Source organism: Bos grunniens, chromosome 28 (assembly GCF_055505025.1).
Source record: "Bos grunniens cultivar Pamir isolate PY7600 chromosome 28, Bosgru_T2T1.0, whole genome shotgun sequence".
Lineage (NCBI taxonomy): Eukaryota > Metazoa > Chordata > Mammalia > Artiodactyla > Bovidae > Bos > Bos grunniens.
In genome coordinates this window covers 11749466-11769111 of record NC_141192.1, presented here as the reverse complement: position 1 = coordinate 11769111, position 19646 = coordinate 11749466, and the positions used below count along the sequence as shown (strand labels likewise).

The following is a 19646-nucleotide window of genomic DNA, read 5'->3' as shown; positions in this document are numbered from 1 at the left end:
CTCCACAGAGTCACATTAGGTCAAAATGGCTACCAAAGAGAAATGAGTGTCTCCATCCTGGCAATGTGATCTTTCACATGCGTGTAAAGATCACGCTTAAAAGGAAAGAGCTATTAGCTAAGAAAGGTCAGCATTCCCACAGGAAATTGTTACCACTCTAGAAATACTTCTTGCACATTTTTTTTTCCTCAAAGAATGAAGTTTTCCATTAGATCAGCACTTCCAAAGTATTTTATGAGAAGCATATTCCGAAGATGTTCTAGGCATACCATTTATGTTATCTTTCCCAAGATAACATAAAACAAAAACACAAATAAAATAAGATGGAAAAGACTTACGGCCAAATACACTGGAGGAACTAAGCATATGATATCTCTCTTATTAAAACACATATTGCATCTTCAGGGCTATTAAAGGCTCTGAGAAGTCCTGCAATAAAGTCCTGTATATTTTTCAAGATACATTTATCTACAGAAATCTGTTTGCATATAGCATTTATTTAAAATCTGTTGGGTCTTCTTTCAAAAACACCAATTTAACTAGAGCACACTAGAAGGGAAAGAAGGAAAGAGTCAGATTTGGAAGAGCTAAATGTGATCCCTAATTACTTGTCTTTGACGTTTTATTCTGAGGAGCTTATACTTACATTTCTAACTATTAGAAAATCATCTAGGCTTAGTTTACGTTTTTCAGTGCAGCTAAGTTCAGTCACTCAGTTGTGTCCGACTCTTTGCAACCCCATGGACTACAGAATGCCAAGGCTTCCCTGTCCATCACCAACTCCCAGAGCCTACTCAAACTCATGTCCATCACATTAGTGATGCCATCCAACCATCTCATCCTCTGTCGTCCCCTTCTCCTCCCACCTTCAATCTTTCCCAGCATCAGGGTCTTTTCCAATGAGTCAGTTCTTCACATCAAGTGACCAAAGTATTGGAGCTTCAGCTTCAGCATCAGTCCTTCCAATGAATATAAAGGACTGATTTCATTTAGGATGGACTAGTCGGATCTCCTTGCAGTCCAAGTGACCCTCAAGAGTCTCCTCAACATCACAGTTCAAAAGCATCAATTTTTCTGCACTCAGCTTTCTTTATAGTCCAATTCTCACATCCATACGTGACTACTGGAAAAACCATTGCTTTGACTAGATGGACCTTTGTTGACAAAGTAATGTCTCTGCTTTTAAATATGCTGTCAAGGTTGGTCATAGCTTTTCTTCCAAGGAGCAAGTGTCTTTTAATTTCATGACTGCAGTCACCATCTGCAGTGATTTTGGAGCTCAAAAAAATAAAGTCTGTCACTGTTTCCATTGTTTCCCCATCAATTTGCCATGAAGAGATGGGCCCGGATGCCATGATCTTAGTTCTCTGAATGTTGAGTTTTAAGTCAACTTTTCCATTCTCCTCTTTCACTTTCATCAAGAGGTTCTTTAGTTCATCTTCAGTTTCTGCCATAAGGGTGGTATCATCTGTGTATCTGAGGTTATTGATATTTCTCCCGGCAATCTTGATTCCAGCTTGTGCTTCATCCAGCCCAGCATTTTGTATGATAAGTTAAATAAGCAGGGTGACAATATACAGCCTTGACATACTCCTTTCCTGATTTGGAACCAGTCTGCTGTTCCATATCCAGTTCTAACTGTTGCTTCTGGATGTGCATACAGATTTCTCAGGAGACAGGTCAGGTGGTCTGGTATTCCCATCTCTTGAAGAATTTTCCACAGTTTATTATGATCCACACAGTCAAAGCCCTTGGCATAGTCAATAAAGCAAAAGTAGATGTTTTTCTGGAATGCTCTTGCTTTTTCAATGATCCAGCAGATGCTGGCAATTTGACCTCTGGTTCCTCTGCCTTTACTAAATCCAGCTTGAACATCTGGAAGTTAATGGTTCACGTACTGTTGAAGCCTGGCTTGGAGAATTTTGAGCATTACTTTGCTAGCGTGTGAGATGAGTGCAATTGTGCGGTAGTTTGAGCATTCTTTGGCATTGCCTTTCTTTGGGATTGGAATGAAAACTGAACTTTTCCAGTCCTTTGGCCACTGCTGAGTTTTCCAAACTTGCTGGCGTATTGAGTGCAGCACTTTCACATCATCTTTCAGGATTTGAAATAACTCAACTGGAATTCCATCACCTCCACTAGCTTTGTTCATAGTGATGCTTCCTAAAGCCCACTTGACTTCACATTCCAGGATGTCTGGCTCTGGATGAGTGATCACACCATTGTGATTATCTGGGTCATGAAGATCTTCTTCATATAGTTCTTCTGTGTATCCCTCCCACCTCTTCTTAATATCTTCTGCTTCTGTTAGGTCCATACCATTTCTGTCCTTTATCGAGCTCATCTCTGCATGAAATATTCCCTTGGTATCTCTAATTTTCTTGAAGAGATTTCTAGTCTTTCCCATTCTGTTGTTTTCCTCTATTTATTTGTATTGATTACTGAGGAAGGCTTTCTTATCTCTCCTTGCTATCCTTTGACACTCTGCATTCAGATGTTTATATCTTTCCTTTTCTCCTTTGCCTTTAGCCTCTCTTCTTTTCACAGCTATTTGTAAGCCTCCCCAAGCAGCCATTTTGCTTTTTTGCATTTCTTTTCCATGAGGATGGTCTTGATCCCTGTCTCCTGTACAATGTCACGAATCTCAGTCCATAGTTCATCAGGCACTCTATCTATCAGATCTAGTCCCTTAAATCTATTTCTCACTTCCACTGTATAATCATAAGGGATTTTATTTAGGTCATACCTGAATGGTCTAGTGGTTTTCCCTACTTTCTTCAATTTCAGTCTGAATTTGGCAATAAGGAGTTCATGATCTGAGCCACAGTCAGCTCCTGGTCTTGGTTTTTGCTTACTGTATAGAGCTTCTCCATCTTTGGCTGCAAAAAATATAATTAATCTGATTTCAGTGTTTACCATCTGGTGATGTCCATGTGTAGAGTCTTCTCTTGTGTTGTTGGAAGAGGGTGTTTGCTATAAGAGACTTATAAAAGCTTCCTGATGGGGAGACTTACTGAGGAGGAAACTGGGTCTTATTCTGATGGGCAGGGGGATGTTCAGTAAACCTTTAATCCAATTTTCTGTTGATGGGTGGGGCTGTGTTGCTTGACCTGAGGCCAAACTATGGTGGAGGTAATGAAGATAATGAGGACCTCCTTCAAAAGGTCCCGTGCACAGCATAGCTGCAGTCCTTGCCTCCAACCCTGCAGCAGGCCACTGACGACCCATGCATCTGCCAGAGCCTCCTGGACACTCATGGGCATGTCTGGGTCAGTTTTTTGTGGGGTCACAGCTTATGTTTTTAAAATACATTTATTTGTTGCAGATAATATAGGTTCATTATAAAGAATTTGGAGAAAATTAAAAATGTATAGAAGAAAATTAAAATTACTCATAATTCCATTATCTAGAGATAACCACTGTCAAAATTTTGATATATTCCTTCAATCTCTTTCACCTGTTAAAGGACTCTGTAGACACATACTTTTGTCTTTAAAAAAAATCAAAACACCTTAAAATACTCATAGTTTTATATTCTGCTTTTCTTTTTTTGTTATTTTGTTTTAACATTAAGAAAAACTGTGATTAACCCAAATATCCAACAATACTTTGCAAACGTGAATTTAAATGATGCTACAGGATTACATCATATGAATATGCTCTGAAGCCTTGTGGCCCAAATGTTTCAGAAATCAGAATAGTTTAGATCTGAGAAAGGTAAGACTTGGTAAAAATGGTATCTTATGAAGCACCTGCAATAGAATATTAGCAGCGGCCTAGAATCAAACACAGTATCTGAGCAAGAAAACATTTGGATAATTACATGAAGGGAGATATACAACGGCTGTGAAAAAGCCTCTTTTCCGTTTAGGTCAGATCTTTGCCACTAATGAACTTGCAACAAACTTAAAAATCTGTCAGTTCAGAGAGTTTGGCTATTTGAAAACCGCACATATTGACTTGTAGGCCTACACTGTGAGTGCCCACTGAGCCAAAGCTTCATTGTTGCCTTACGTGGGTTGTTTCTGAATTTTCATTATTATAAGTAAGGCTGTAAAAAGCCTTCTTGCCCATAAATTTTTTTTGCACATTCATGGTTGCTTCCTCAGAATATATTCCTAGAAATTGAACTCCTGGGTCACAAGGAATTAACATTTTCAAGGTTCTCGATATATCTGCCAAACTGCTCTCCAGAAAGCTGAACAATTTACACTGCCAGCATCATTGTGTGAGAGAAGGGCTATTTCCCACCCAGCAGCAACACTGGGTATTATCAGTGTTTGAAGAATGAATTCTAATTTGAAGAGCAAAAATTTCCATCTCTCTCTGACTCACATTCTCTTTATTGCTAGTGATAGTCAACCTTTTTTTAATATGCTAACTGAATGATTATATTTCTAAGTGTCTTTATATTTCCCATGTAAATCTTTTTATTAAGATGTTCATATTTTTTCTCTTGACTTGTAAGAGCTCTAATGGATTAAGTATATTAAAATACTTTGAGTATATGTTGTAATATTTTCCTATTTTTTGTCATTTGGCTTAAAGTTATTGATGATGTTTGAATGATTCCCTGAATTCTAAAAGTGAAATATGTAATACATGCAGAATATGAAACACTTAAAAACACAGAAGGATGTCAAACAAAAGAGCTTATTTGTAACCAGTTCAGTTCAGTTCAGTCGCTCAGTCGTGTCCAACTCTTTGCGACTCCATGAACCGCAGCACACCAGGCCTCCCTGTCCATCACCAACTCCCGGAATCCACCCAAACCCATGTCCATTGAGTCGGTGATGCCATCCAACCATCTCAGCCTCTGTTGTCCCCTTCTCCTCCTGCCCTCAGTCTTTCTCAGCATCAGGGTCTTTTCAAATGAGTCAACTCTTCGTATTAGATGGCCAAAGTACTGGAGTTTCAGCTTCAGCATCAGTCCTTCCAATGAATATTCAGGACTGATTCAGCCACCCAGAAATAACCACACTACTATTTTAGTGTAGAATGCTTAATATTTTCTGCTGTTTTAAAACAAGGGTATGTCATTTGGTATATGGTTTCAAAGCCTGTTTTGCATTCCCTTATCTTGTGAATTTTTTTTTTCCATTTTAACAAATATTCTTCTACAACTCGATTTTGGTGACCATATAGCTTTCCATTGTATCCTACCATTCCCTGGTTTTGAATATTCAGATTGTTTCCAATTTTTATCATTTTTATTGGTGCTGCGTTGAGTACCTTCTTATCACCATCCATTCTCACATCTCCAATTATTTCTTTTTTAAATAGTTTTCTTTGTTTGCTGTTTGTTTTACTTTTTGGCATGCAAGATCTCAGTTCTCTGACCAGGGATCAAATCCACGACCTCTACAGGAGAAATGAAGAATCTTAACCACTGGACTGCCAAGGAAGTCCCTCTATTTCTTTATAATGAATTCCTTTAATTTCTGGGACAAAGAGCAAGTACATTTTCAATTTTTCACTATTTTTCTAGTAATTAATATCTAATTAATAGTAAACCAATTTTTAGTGATTTTAAAGGAAATGGGAATCATCCTTAATTTTCCCACCCAGAAACAGCTACTATTGAAAATGTTAGACTTCCCTCTATACCTTTTCATCTGTGCATGATGTTTGTATAAACAGAACAGGAATTATCTTGGATGTACTGTCTTCTCAATGTAATTATTTGCTATATTATAAATATCTTTTTCAGTGTAAACATAATTTTAAAATATTTACTGGTCATATAATATTATACTGTTTGGATGCTCCATAATGTAATATATTTAATCAGTCTATCTTTACAGGGAATTTCAAGGTTTTGTTTTCCATATTCCTGAAGCTATCTACAGCATAGTGGTGAACATCATTGTGATACCTTTAATTATTATCTTGGTATACGTTCTCGATGTGACATCAGTGTGTTAATGATGTGTATACATTTTTGAGAATTTTGATATATACTAGTGGTTTATATGGAGAAGGCGATGGCACCCCACTCCAGTACCCTTGCCTGGAAAATCCCATGGACGGAGGAGCCTGGCGGGCTACAGTCCACGGGGTCGCTAAGAGTCGGACACAACTGAGCAACTTCACTTTCACTTTTCACTTTCACGAATTGGAGAAGGAAATGGCAACCCACTCCAGTGTTCCTGCCTGGAGAATCCCAGGGACGGGGGAGCCTGGTGGGCTGCTGTCTATGGGGTCGCATAGAGTCGGACACGACTGAAGCGACTTAGCAGCAGCAGCAGCAGTGGTTTATGCTGTGGAGTGCGGCCTTCCCTTGTGGCTCAGATGATGAAGATCCTGCCTACACTGAGGGTCAGGAAGATCCCCTGGAGAAGGGAATGGCTACCCACTCCAGTATTCTTGCCTAGAGAATTCCATGGATAGAGGAGCCTGGCAAGATATAGTCCATGGGGTGGCAAAGAGTCAGACATGACTGAGTGACTAACACTAGCACATAACAGCAACCGTTGGATTTGTCTCTATAATATCTTCTTTCAATATCTTCCTTTAAAAAGACCCTCTTCAGCCCATATTTTATAGAGTGACCTACATTTTCTTCTAGTACTTTGTGACTTTATTTTTATATACATATCTTTAATTCACTAAGGATTTATTTTAGTTTATGACTGAGCTAAGGATTGGGGTTAATTTTTTTCCAACATCATTTATTGAATAATCCTTCCTTTCCACAAGGATTTGAAATGTCACCATTATCACATACTAAATATTTATACGTACTCCAGTCTGTCCCTGGGTTTATGGTTCTGTCCCATCGATCTCTTTGTCTGTTCTGGGGCTGAGGGGAAAGAGATTTCTGGGGTAGAACAGGCAGGACTTGGTAACTGATTAGACGTAGGGGGAGTTGAAGATGACTTCAAGGTTTGAGTCTGAATAACTGGATGGATGGTGATGCCATTAATCAAGAAAATGGAGGTGGGGGAGGGCTTGCTGTATGCAGAGTCTCCTCTCTTCAATCCATCACTCACATTTCAGGCAGAATAAAATTTTTAATACATATTTTTTTTATATATCGGAAAAATAATGCATGCACACGATAAAAAAAATATTCAACTGGTACAAAAAGGTTTACAATGAAAAGCAACTCTGCCTCACAATTTCTGCTCCCAATTCTCCCCCATGGAAGCAGCACTTGTAATAGCTTTTGTGTATCTTAATGGAATTGTTTTAGTTGTATACAAGCATAGATAGATAGATGCCTTCATGCATGCACATTCACACACATCTTTCAAACAAATAGAACCATATTACAAACACCATACAGCACCTTGATTATTTTAACCTCAATGATTTATCTTGGAAATGGTGCCATATGAGCACATGTAGAACCTCCTTACTTTTTTAATGGATATTTGGGGGTTCCACTGAATGATGTACTATCATTTTTCACCCAACTTCTGTAGAGAAACACTTTGGGAATTTGTCCCAATTAATTTGTTTTTCTTCTTAAGCACAGAGCTGACTGTGTTTCTCTTCTATTTAAAATCCTCCCTGGCTCCTCACTACTCACAAAACACAATCGAAAGCCCTGGTTCTGACTAGTGAAGTCTTAACAGCATGGCCACCTTTCCCTCTGAACCTCATCCCAAGCCATTTCTCACCCTGGGCCTCTGACCCACCACCTCAAACTTCTTGGAAGTCCCTCTGTACTCCTATGTGTCTCTTAGATGCAGTCCTCGTGACCTCGAATCTCTGCTCTGTCTTGTCTACTCTGCTCAGTAATCACCTCTGCTGTGAAGCCTTCCCATAACCCCCTTCACCTCCTTAAAAATAAGCACTCCACACACACACACGCACACACACACAGCCAGGCCAAATGAGTTCATTCATCCTCAATGCCCCTCAAACCCACACCTTACTCTACAGTAGCTCCTACTATCCTTCCCAACATAGCCCCATCTTCTCTGAGCCGTCTTTCTTGAGCCTTCAGGTAACACTGATCACTCCATCCCTCACCTCACTATCTTATACCTCTCATAGGACCCACAGAGCTTCATTTATAGCACATCCATGGCCCTTTTCTTTCTGGGAGAAGAGAAGGCTATAAGCTGCCTGAGAGCAGCTTTTATCTCCTCAGCCACGGCTGTTTCCACACTGCTCCTAACAACTGGATGTTACACACAGCTGGGCAGCCACACTATTTGGATGTCCGTGGGGTCTTAACTCTCTTCTCAGTTGCCCATGCCAATGCCACCACTGAATATTCCCTTAGTGTTCAATAAACATTGTTGATTGAACACTATTGCTTACATATTTATAATTCTCATTAGACTGCCTCTGACACAAAGACTGTATCATATTTATTTTTGAATCCTCAAGGACCCACAGCAGCACCTGGCATATCAGAGACAGTGAATGCTACTCGGAGATCTGAGCAGGTGAATGTATAAAGAAGCAACTTGCTTTGGAACCTATGCTACTGACTGGGCACAGCTTCCCACCCCTTCTGTTGCTGTTGCTGATGCTCTTAGACTGAGAGCAGAGCTCTTACTGGGGTCTACCAAACCCAGCACGGTCTGGCTTCTACCTTTCTGTATGAGTTAGGCTTACTTTCAGCTGTGAATCATAGTAACTCCTAAATAGCTGTAGATTAAGTATGGGAGAAGTGTATTCCCTTCTGAACACAGAGACAAACGGTGGAGGACAGGGATTGCAGGTCCTTGGTCATCAGAGACCCAGACTTTTTCCTTTTTGTCATTCTGCCATCCCTAACTCCTGATTTTATGGCATGGACCACAGTGACAGCTCTGGCTGTAGACATGATATTTGGGTTTCACCCGGTCAGAAAGAGCAATTGACAAAGAAGCCTGTGCCTTTCCCTTTAAGAACGCTTCCCAGGAGGTGAACATTGGCCAGAACTTAGTCACACGTGCATGCCTAGCTGCAAGGGAGGCTGAGAAATGCAGAGCTTGTCTTGGGCTCATTTTAAATAAAAGGCTCTCTAGTCAGAAATAAAGGGGAGACCATATTTTAGGGGACAAAGGCAGTCCTTTCCACACTCTCTTCACCCCATACAACCATGCTTCCTTCAGTTTCTCCTCTGCTCACCACCTCCTTCCTGTCTTGCTACCTCGTGACCTGAGAGGCCTGTCTACCTTGTTACCGCTCTCCTTTCTCACTTCTCCTATTTCACTCCTAGCCACCCATCAGAACTCAGCTTAACAATTACCTCCATAGGAAACAACCTCACTAAGTCAGAGAATCCATGATTGGAAATCAAAGACTCATGTATCTCTCCTTTAAGATGCTTGTCAAAATCCCAAATGTACATTCATTTGCAAGATTATTTGGTTAACTAGACTATAAGCCCCACCAGACACAGAATGTGTCTGCATTTATTCATTTTTGGTCTCCAGCACCAAGCACGGGCCCTTGTTCCCCAAGGAAGAGGGATAGACTGAGGCTTAGTTAAGACATCATGTGACCTGTTCAGGAGACAGATCAGGCTGATTCTCAGTGGGGGTTCTCTTAAGGAGCAGAACGTGCTCCTGAAGACAGAGGACAGGATAAGGAGAGGATAGAATCCAAAAGACTGTGAACATGAGTCTTAAAGGTCAGTAAAAATCAGAGGGCTTCAGGCAGAGAAGTGACCATTGGCTCTGTCCATTGGAGGTCACTATAGATGAGCAGGCCTCTCAGAAGAGGCATGGAAATCCCCAGGAAAATGAGATGAGAAAGTCTATGTCTCTGGGGTTTGTACCTTCTTTGAGAATTTAGTGTTGAAAGAACAGATAGGGCTCCAGGAGAAGGTAACCAATGCTGGCTAGTGCTGCAGGAGAACCCCTAAGGCTCAGTGGCTCAATGCACCAGAAGTATACCTTGCTTCCTTCGTAGACTGATGACAACTCTGTCAGCTGTCCTGCGTGATCCTCCTACACCTGGTGGTACAGGGACCCAGGCTGTGTCTACCTTTCAATCCCTGAATCTCAGAGACCTGAACTTCCAGCTACACAGAAGAAAACAAAAGAACATGAGTAGAGAAGGTTCACCTGTTCTTAACTGCCTCTGACCACAGGTGGCTTCTCACTTCTGCTCACTTCCCATCTTCAAGAATGAAGGCTATGATTTCTTCTAGAGGCATGGGGTCTGATGATACGTTGCTGCTGCTGCTGCTGCTAAGTCGCTTCAGTCATGTCTGACTCTGTGCAACTCCATAGATGGCAGCCCACCAGGCTCCCCCGTCCCTGGGATTTGCAAGGCAAGAACACTGGAGTGGGTTGCCATTTCCTTCTCCAATGCATGAAAGTGAAAAGTGAAAGTGAAGTTGCTCAGTCGTGTCCAACGCTTAGCCACTTCAGGGACTGCAGCCCACCAGGCTCCTCCATCCATGGGATTTCCTAGGCAAGAGTACTGGAGTGGGTTGCCATTGCCTTCTCCGATGATGATATGTTAGGTGCCCTATAAAAAGAAGTAAATCCATAAAAACACAGCATTGCCTCTGTCACACAAAAGCTTTCATTTGACCAGTATATAAACAGAGGAAAAAGAACGGGTGGAGAGGGAGGTACAGAGACAGAAGAGGGCAGATGAGGCCTGGTGCAGGGCTCTGGCTGGAAGACAGCAAGATACCGTCTGAGATCAGAAGAAAGAGAAGGTCTCTGACCATCTCAGCAGCATACACGCATGGAGATTAAGAGCTCAGACTCTAGGGCCAGACTTCCCAGATGAAAATGCTCCCTTCACTTTGTTGTTGCTTAGTCCCTAAGTCATGTCCAACTCTTTTGTGACCCCATGGACTGTAGCCCACCAGGCTCCTCTGTCCAGGGGATTTCCCAGGCAACAATACTGGAGTGAGTGATCTTGGATGAGTTACTTATCTGTGCCTCAGTCTTATCATCTGTAAGGTGGGAATAGGACTACAGTCTGTACCATTGCTGTATGGATTAAGTACATGAATTTATAGAGTGCTGGGTAGAACACTAGACGTATAAAAATAATTCAAGAAATGTCCTAGGCTCTTACAAGCATTTATTTGTAATATATGTACATATACATTTTTACACAAATGAGCGTATACACCACAAGTTCTCTGCAACGACTGTTCCCATCCAGGCCACACACTTTCCCTCATCAGAATGCTTATGTAGTGTTCCATTGCACACACGCACCGCCATTTATTCAAGCAGTCCCCTACTACTGGGCAAGGGGTATTGCTTACTGCTGTTAATATAAAAAACACTGCAGCGAACATCCCAGTCCTCGCATCTTTAAGCACACGTGGAAGTGTGTCTGGTCCAGGGATAGTTCGTTGTGCTCAAAAGCACATGAGTTTTCATTTAGACACCCACTCCTTCAAATTGTCCCCCATGACATGGCACCTTCCTGACTCCACTTGGGAGCCTGGAACGATGGTGCCAGCTTCCCACGTGATAGATATCTGTTTAAGAAGTAAGCAGGGCTGTTTTTTACATCTGGCACCATAAAGTCTATGACAATCTTAGAGATGTAGAAACACACATGCATACACTCCAAATTAAGGAAAGAACACCGCGAACTCAAAATGAATAAATATTTAATTCAATGGCCCCCAAACGGAGAGGAGGTCCTGCAGGGAGACAAAGAACAAAGGCTGTGACAGCCTGGGGCTGCCCTGCTGTCCTCTTTCCTGGACTGCGTGACCTGGGCAAGCCACCTCGGCCGCATGAGCCTGAAACTGCTTCCTCTGTAAGATGGAGACAGAGGCAAGTCCTACCATGTGGGCTCCTTCTACGGATTATCTAGGAGCATGCCTGATACATGAGGCCCCCAGTCGTGTCGCACATTAGTGTCCTATGTCAGGAAGGCACCCACAGTTCATCTCATCATTATTTATGAGTTTTATACACACACAAACCATATATATGTGTGTGTGTGTATACATATACATATATATATATATATATATAAAAACTGCAGGGTGTAGGTATGCTGAATATCCTGAGATGACGAAGCATAGGTCCCCCAGCAGGAAAAGAGCCCAGGGCCCTAAAATGACCATATGAGTAAGTGAAGAAGAAACTAGCTCATGAAGATAGAAGGAGTTGGTGGTGAAGTGAGAAAAGTCGTGTCCTGTGACTCTTACTGAACATTTCCATTTAAAATAAAGGTGGGGACCAAAGCAACAGAGGCTCGGGGAGAGGCCCCCACCTGCATAGATGAGCGCGGCTGGGGTTCCCAGTGACGCTGAGCCCCACATGGAGAAAAGCACTGTTTTAGTTTTCTTCCGCTCTTCTCCATGTTGTCTGCATGTCATTGACTTACGTTTTATTCCTACTGATCAGTGCCTGATCCTCTAAAACAGACTCCCTGAAGGCAGCAATTTCTGCTGATTTTATTCACTGGTGTGTCCTGTGTCTTAGGAATGCTTGGCACATAGAAGGCTCTCAATAAACGTTTGTTAAATGTGGCTGAATGAAACAGGAAGTTTCATTTGGGTGTTAGTATGTCTCTAACAACCTCTAACACTTGTTAATCTCCCTTTCAAACAAAGAGACAGGAGTTCTCAGGCTCAGAAACTTCCACGGCAGGGATTTAAGCACCTTGCTTTGGCGTCGTTGTACTGATGATGGTCACTTATGGTGACCACAGGGCTGCTCACCACATAGTTGGTCATGGCCCAACACTCCCCTCCCTAGAGGCATGTGGTATAATGTCACACCCCAGCACATTTTGAAGGTCACCAGGCCAAGTGACTTGCTTTGGCCAATGAGATGGGGCTGGAGGTGACAGGGGTCCCTCCCAGGCAAGTCTTAAAGAGACAGTGAGTGGTGTACAGTAGGGCCTTCCTCTCCTCCGTGGCAGTGGGAACAGCTAGCCCATGGGACTGGCTTCAGCCTGCACCTCCGAGTGACCATGAGGAGCAGAGCTCCCTTACTGACAGCCTTTGTGTGTGTATCATGAGAGGGCCTTGTTGTGGTCAGCTACTGAGATTTTGGGGTCTTTGTCAGCCCAGCATGACCCAGATACCTGTCTGGTATCAACTCCAATGCAGGACAGTGGAGTGGCCAGTGGAGGAGAAACAGACACAGGATCCCTGGACTCCAGGTTCCTCCATGGGCCCAGCTCCCACAAGGCTTCCCTATCTCTTCAGGGGTCTCACAAGGGTTCTGGCCACCACATGAACTCAGAAAAAAAGAAAAGAAACCCAGGGTGGCTCAAGGTACCTCCCGACAGAGGATGGAAAAGATCCAGCTAAGGATGGAAAGACAGAACAGACTCCTAAGGGCAGGGACCCTGGCACACCCATCTCTGCAACCCACCCCCATCTCTGCAACCCACCCTCATAGAGCATGTAAAGTGGAGCCTTGCCTATAACATCTGCCTGGTAAAGTTTGGGAGATAGATGGATTAATTTTAAGAAAGAAGCCTAATGGAACGTTTAGCATGGGAGCCCTGAGAATGGGCAAATTGGGCTCAAAACCCAGCTCCACACAGCCTGCCCACGTGCCCTCGAACAAGCCCTATCAGCCATCTGAGATGCCGTTTCTTCATCTCAAAAATAGGGATGACAGTAACATCTATTTATGAAACTGTAGTGAGGGTTCCATGAAGTAACATGTGCAGAGTGCATCACGTAAAACCTGCCCTCAGCAAACATCAGATGTGGGTGAACAAGGCCAGCTCTGCAGCCGGACACAGGGTTTAGTCCTCGTTTGGTCACCAGGCCAGCTATTTCTTCTTTCAAGTCCCTTTATTACTAAATGGAAATAATGCCTCTCAGGCTGGAGGTAAAGCGCCTCTCGTGGTACCAGGGCAGTCCATACTCTCCTGCATTCACTCTTCCTGGGGCATCCCATGGCAGCTTGAGCTCAGAACCAGGATCCCTGCAACACCGCCAGTGGGAGCTGGCCCCAGATTCAAGCTCCTACTTCTTCCAAGGAGCAGCTCGTTATGACAAATGAAGCTGTGCAGGGGCGTTAACAGGGGATCCTGGGTTAATTTGTTACCTCTCCTGGGATCAAATTTAGAACTGAGCGGATCACTAATGGCTCTGCTAGGATCCTGTCAAGGCACTGGCATGACGGGACAGGGCACTTAATGGTGACCCATCTCCTGGGGCTGTCGGGACAAGGTTGACCATGATCCTTCTTCACCACGACCCTCGGCACAGCTGTCCTAGATATGTTGGTGCCTGCAGCCCACAGCAAGCTCAGGATGGGAGAACTCACAGTGGGCATGCCGACTCTCAGCCCCAAAGAACTTCCTCTTTGCTTCTACAGCTCTCTACCCCTAGCCCCAGCTGGAACCTCTTACCAACAGATCCTTTACAAGTTATTATTGGTCTGATACCCAGATGGCCCATCTTCCCCACATCTAGAAGTGACTCCCTTTTCCACTACCGTTTACTGAGCACCTACTATGTGTCCCTGCTCAGTAATGTCCCAAATGCCTTCACACCTTCCAGAGACACTGTGAGTTCTACATACACCATCAACCTCACTTCCCAAACAAAGCATTGAGTTTTGGAAACAATAAATTGCCCCAGATCAAGGTGATGGTGAGGTATGTTACATAGGCTCAGAATTCAGTTCCTGTCCCTCTTCACCTTACTGCTCTTGATGGCACAGAACGTAAAGAAAACCTGCACGGATGACAAGCTAAAAGTTCAACAAGAGCTTCAGGAAGAGAAGGGGCAGGCTTCGGCGAATGAGATCTGGGATACTGGTGGCAATGGTAAGGAGGTGCACCTCTCCAGTGCCGTTGCCCAGACTCGCCATGTGGAGAGCTTTGAAAGCTGCTCGGGAAGCATGAATCATCATGGCAGGAGAGCTCCTCTCCAGAAAAGACAATATCTGTTGCCCTTGACGAGTGCAAGTGGCACCTTAAAAATGGTATCATCAAGCCCTAGAGCCCAACCCTGCAATTTCAGGAGAAGTCAGCAGTTTCCCCATGGCACTAGGTGAGCTGCTAGATGAGGACCTGACTGCCCATCCTGGGCTGTAAGAGGCCATGGAGGCTGAGTGGGAAAGGCCCTGCCCAGTCCCTTTGCCCTCCTTCTGAGGGGCATGGGAGGGTTCCCTGAGCACACAGAATTGGGGTTTGGGAGTTGAGGCAGGGCTGTGCCTGGTTCTGGTCCTCTGTGGCAGCCCTCCTGGAAGGTTGCAGCTGTCCACCTAGTTCCTCCCCGAGACTCCTTTTCTCCCACCCTCCCCTGCAAAGTCAAAGGATGCAGAAACATGTGACGTGAGGAGTTTTTGAAGAATGAACCTGGAGTCACTTGGCCTGCAAAAGAGACGCCTTGGGAATGCATAATGTCACTCTCAAATCTCTGACAAAGGGGCAAACTGACTGTGATCTTGGGAGGCAGCACCAGTACCAACGGGTCAAGCGTCAGGGATGTGGTGGAAGATGTGCTGGGATGATATGGGGATTCAAGTGCCCCCACGCAGCACCAAGACTGCCCTACTGCCTGGGGCTTCCTTTCTGCCTCTGAAAATCCCCCAGCACAGGGATGGCAGTAACTTTCCCATGAAACCCAGCAGCTTGGAGGGAGGTCTCAGGGAGGACAGGGTTTGGAGAAAAGGAGTGATCCATTCACAAGGGCGAGGGATATAAGGGGCACCTGTGCTGGGCATTGGTAATTTCTGGCCTGGCATTGCTCTTTGCACTGGAGAGTCTCAAAAATGGTGCTTGAAATGGAATGGTGTTGCCTTGGATGTGCTGAGCTGCATTCCCCTGTATTGGAATGTCTTCTGATGCAAGCTGCCAGGGCCCTTGAGGACCCTCTACTGCAGGTGGGTTGGGAGCAAACTGGGAGCCTGCAGGGGGTTCGGTTACATCATCTCCAGCCACGTGGGAGGATGTAAATCCCACGTGTGTGTATATGACTGTGCTGTCATCCAGCTGGAGACGAACACTCACAGGCTCCCTGGAAGGATCTGAGTGCAGTTTATTCATGCCAGTTGACTTTAGGCACATGAAGAAAGGGCTTCCCAGGTAGCGCTAGTGGTAAAGAAGCAGCCTGCCAATGCAGGAGACGTAAGAGATGTGGGTTGGATTGACTTGGGAAGATCCCCTGGAGGAGGGTGTGGCAACCCACTCCAGTATTCTCACTTGGAGAATCCCATGGACAGAGGAGCCTGGTGAGCTACAATCCCTAGGGGTGCACAGAGTCGGACATGACTGAAGAGACTTACCATGTGCGCACATGAAGAATAGCTCCTTTAGACAAGGCTGGCATAATTAGAAGACGGAGGAAGAACGTGCACTCTGGCATCTGATGGACCTAGTTTTAAGTTCCAGTTTTGCCATATCCTGGACGTGTGCCCTCTGTTGCCCTCAAGACTTTCATCCGTCACGGAGTCCAGTGAAAGAGCTGCCTGTAACAGGTTGATGTGGCGATTACATGAGGTGACACAGGGAAATCGCTTTGCCCAGGGCCTGGCTCATGTCAGGCTGAACAAATGATCTCTATGCTAATTAATATAGTTTTAATAAAATGCAGTCCCCTGGGAGCCTGATTGAGTGGAAGGATGGTAATAATCTGTAATCAGCCTGTCAGCAGTGTCTAGGCAAGTGGCTACTTTCTGAAGAGTTTCAAGTCACCTATTTCACAGATCTGTTGTGACATTCTTCCTACAAACGTGCTGGCGCTCTTTGACCTAACCCAGCTTCTCTCCAGAGCAGGACGCAGTACTCCATCTCCTGGTTACCTGCTCTGGCCCAGGCGCTCTCCCTTCCAGCCTCTTATTAATCCTGTCAAGGGCTGGGAGGGAAATGTTATCATCTCTGTTTTCCTGGTGAGGACGGAGCGCTATCCCCAGGGCTCTAGAGCTGGCAAGGGGCAGCCAGGCACGCAGACCCAGTTCTGCCTAATTATCCATCCAAATCATTTCCTGTGACCCACTGCTGCTTGTAGAGAGAGCCAAGATGCCCCCAATTCCAGTTTGTGACCCCAGAGTCACCCCAGAATTAATCTGGGCGGTTTCCCCCACTGGTCTGAGTCCCATAGAAAGGGCTTGCGTGGAACCCCATCCCCTGCACGTGGTGGCTTTGCTCGCTGAACACCAGAGCTGCTGGGAGTGGGTGAGCGGGAAAGGCAGCTTTGAAGTCTTCCCTCATGCTGAGCTGCAGAAAGTGCTTGTTGTCTTATGCAGAGAGCAGTTGAGGATATCAAAGGGAAGATGGGATGTTAAATTTTGAGTGATCAATGTTTAATAGTCAGAGTTGTAAGCTGTCATGAGTGATGCTCCAGGAGGGATTCGGCATGAATATCAGGGTTTGCGATGCAATGTCTGAGGGGAGGATCTAGCCCTCCAGAGTCCCCGAGCGAGGACTCTGATGTGGGGCCCATACCCCCACCATGCCCAGACTTGTCTTATAGACTTGACCAGAACATGGGCAGGATTAGGGACGAAGGGTGCAGATACGGCCTCCATATGCCCCAGGAGCACTCCTTCCTGCACCGGTCCATTCCTCCAGCAGATGCTTTCAAGGTAACGAGGTACAGACTGAGGTCCATGTGGCCAAAAGGACCTATAGATCTAGCACTGGCTAGGACACATCTATTTAATTTTTCACTAAAACTCCTCTGGGAAAGTCTAGCTTTGTCAGAAGGCACCAAGAAAAGAGGTGTGTGTCACCTCTGTATTGAGGCAGGAGGCAGTGTGGGTTCCAGAGACAGTTTTGCTGGAGTAGAGGTGGCCCCTCACCCTGCAGGTAAGTTTGCGAGATACACTGGTTTTCCTTTCCGTTCTAGATATTCTAACATCATGCGACTTCTGTCAATTATTCAAATAGCTCAGAAAAGAGGAAGAGAAAGACCACCTCCCCTTGCCTTGTGACCAACAGATCTGGATTAAGTCTTCCCAGGACTGTCCACTCTTGCAGGCTGCCACTGCAGCAGAGAACATGGGCCTGAGTCCCAGGTCCAGGCCTGTTTCCTTTGGAGCTCACACTTTCTTGACAGGGAGGCTGTGAACCAGGCCATGGATGGGGAGGAGCTCTCCTTAAAAGCTTTTTTGGCTGGAGAGCAAGAGACAAGCCAGAGTGTCCCCCACTGGTAGCCTTCTTCTGTTCCCAAATTTGGGCATCACGAGAGGAATGAGACGGGCACAAGTGAGTTCCAGGAGATTCAGTTGAGCCCAGAGTTGTGGTGAGAAGCAAACATGGGGTGAGGGCAGACTTGAGGCATGAGCCTACCTGTGTCACGTGGGGTCAGTGAGCCCACTGCCGGAGGGAGCCCACACTCCTCAGCAGAACACAATTTCATAACTCTTTGGGAGATAAAAGCTTTTATTTACTTCTTTCCCAAAGCTTTGGAATTCTTTCTGAACATCAAATAACTTCTGGCAAACACATCCTGATGAGTAACACAGAGCGAAACAGAACCAGATGGGCGTGCTGACTCCAGGCTGTACACTGGAGGAGGAAGGGCAAATCCCATTTGGGGTGAGGCCAGGCTTTGGGCCACAAGAAGCCCACCCAGTGGGGATACAGCCTTCCCCGGGAGGGAGTCAAGGTCCCCTGGACTTCACCAGGAGATGGGGCCATGCCACCTGCCACCTGGCTTTGCTGGGAAGAGAAATGAGCACAGGCCACAGCTTGGGGGTGCTCATCTCATCACCACTGGCAGCAATGGCCATGAGGGGCTCTGGGGCAGGGACTGGGGTCATGTGGTGGTGAGTTAGGATGCTTTGGTGTTACATAGCTAGCTACCTAAACAATATCCATCCCTCCTTTCTTTCTTGCATATGGAACCCCTGAATTTGTTCAGCTGAAAGACTACATTTCCCAGGCTCAATTTCAACCAGGGAAATGCTGTGGCTGATCTGGCCAATGAGAGCCACAAGCATCGGCAAGGGATGCCTGGAAATGTTGCTTGTCTCCTACAAGCGCTGCCTCTTCCTCGTTGCCACTTTCTTGACTTCCAGGAATAAGAACATGACCCTAAGCACCAAACATGGTGGACAAGATGGAGAAGCCCAGACCTCAGTGACTCCATGGAGCCACCTCACCTTGGAAATTTGGCCTTTCGGACAAAATGTTTAATGCGAAAATTGTATCACTCTTTGATTAAATAGGTGTTCTTTGGATTCTCCATGACACAATCAAAAGCAAATCCCATACCAAGATTGTCAGCCCCAGCAATGTACAGACTCCCAAGATTTGCTACTCTCTCCTCCTGGACTTCAACATCCTCTCCAGCTGCCATGGGGTCTCCCATGAGAAGTCACCTCTGCAGCTGTTGAGGCCTCAGGCCATCCAGTTCCTTCCCCATCTGACACTTTCAGCCATGTGTTCCATCTCACCTCTAGCACCTCCTCGAAACCAAGATCCTATCTCTTCAGGCAAAACCAGGGTGTTAGATTCGTGGATCTTGGATATAAGAAGACAGCCCTCTAGTTTGTTTGGGACTTCGGGGTTTCAGCTCGGGACTTTCCAGGTTACTATGGGGAGTGTCCAAGGCAAACCAGAATGAGGTGGTCACCTTAAGATATCAGAGCCTCGCAGGAAATTGGGGAGCTGCTCCAGTAGCATGGACTCTTAGTAGCAGAACCACTTGTAGGACAAAATCTTAGGTGCAATTCCAGTATATAAAGCAGAGCTGGATGGGACTGCTCTGGGAAAGCCCTGGGGATTTCGCCAAGCATTACTGGAAATTGCTGTAGCCCGGAAGGGAAGTGACATGCCCTTCTATGGCA

The 19646-nt window shown here is 45.2% G+C and overlaps 1 long non-coding RNA gene across 2 annotated transcripts in view; it reads right to left on the bottom strand.

The window, feature by feature from the left end:
- Window positions 1–19646, bottom strand: part of LOC147342850 (uncharacterized) — a 223889-nt gene that overhangs the window by 31974 nt on the left and 172269 nt on the right. For both annotated transcript variants that reach the window (XR_015156743.1, XR_015156744.1), the window contains exon 2: window positions 16140–16322. This is a non-coding gene — a long non-coding RNA (uncharacterized LOC147342850). The remainder of the gene's footprint in view (window positions 1–16139; window positions 16323–19646) is intronic.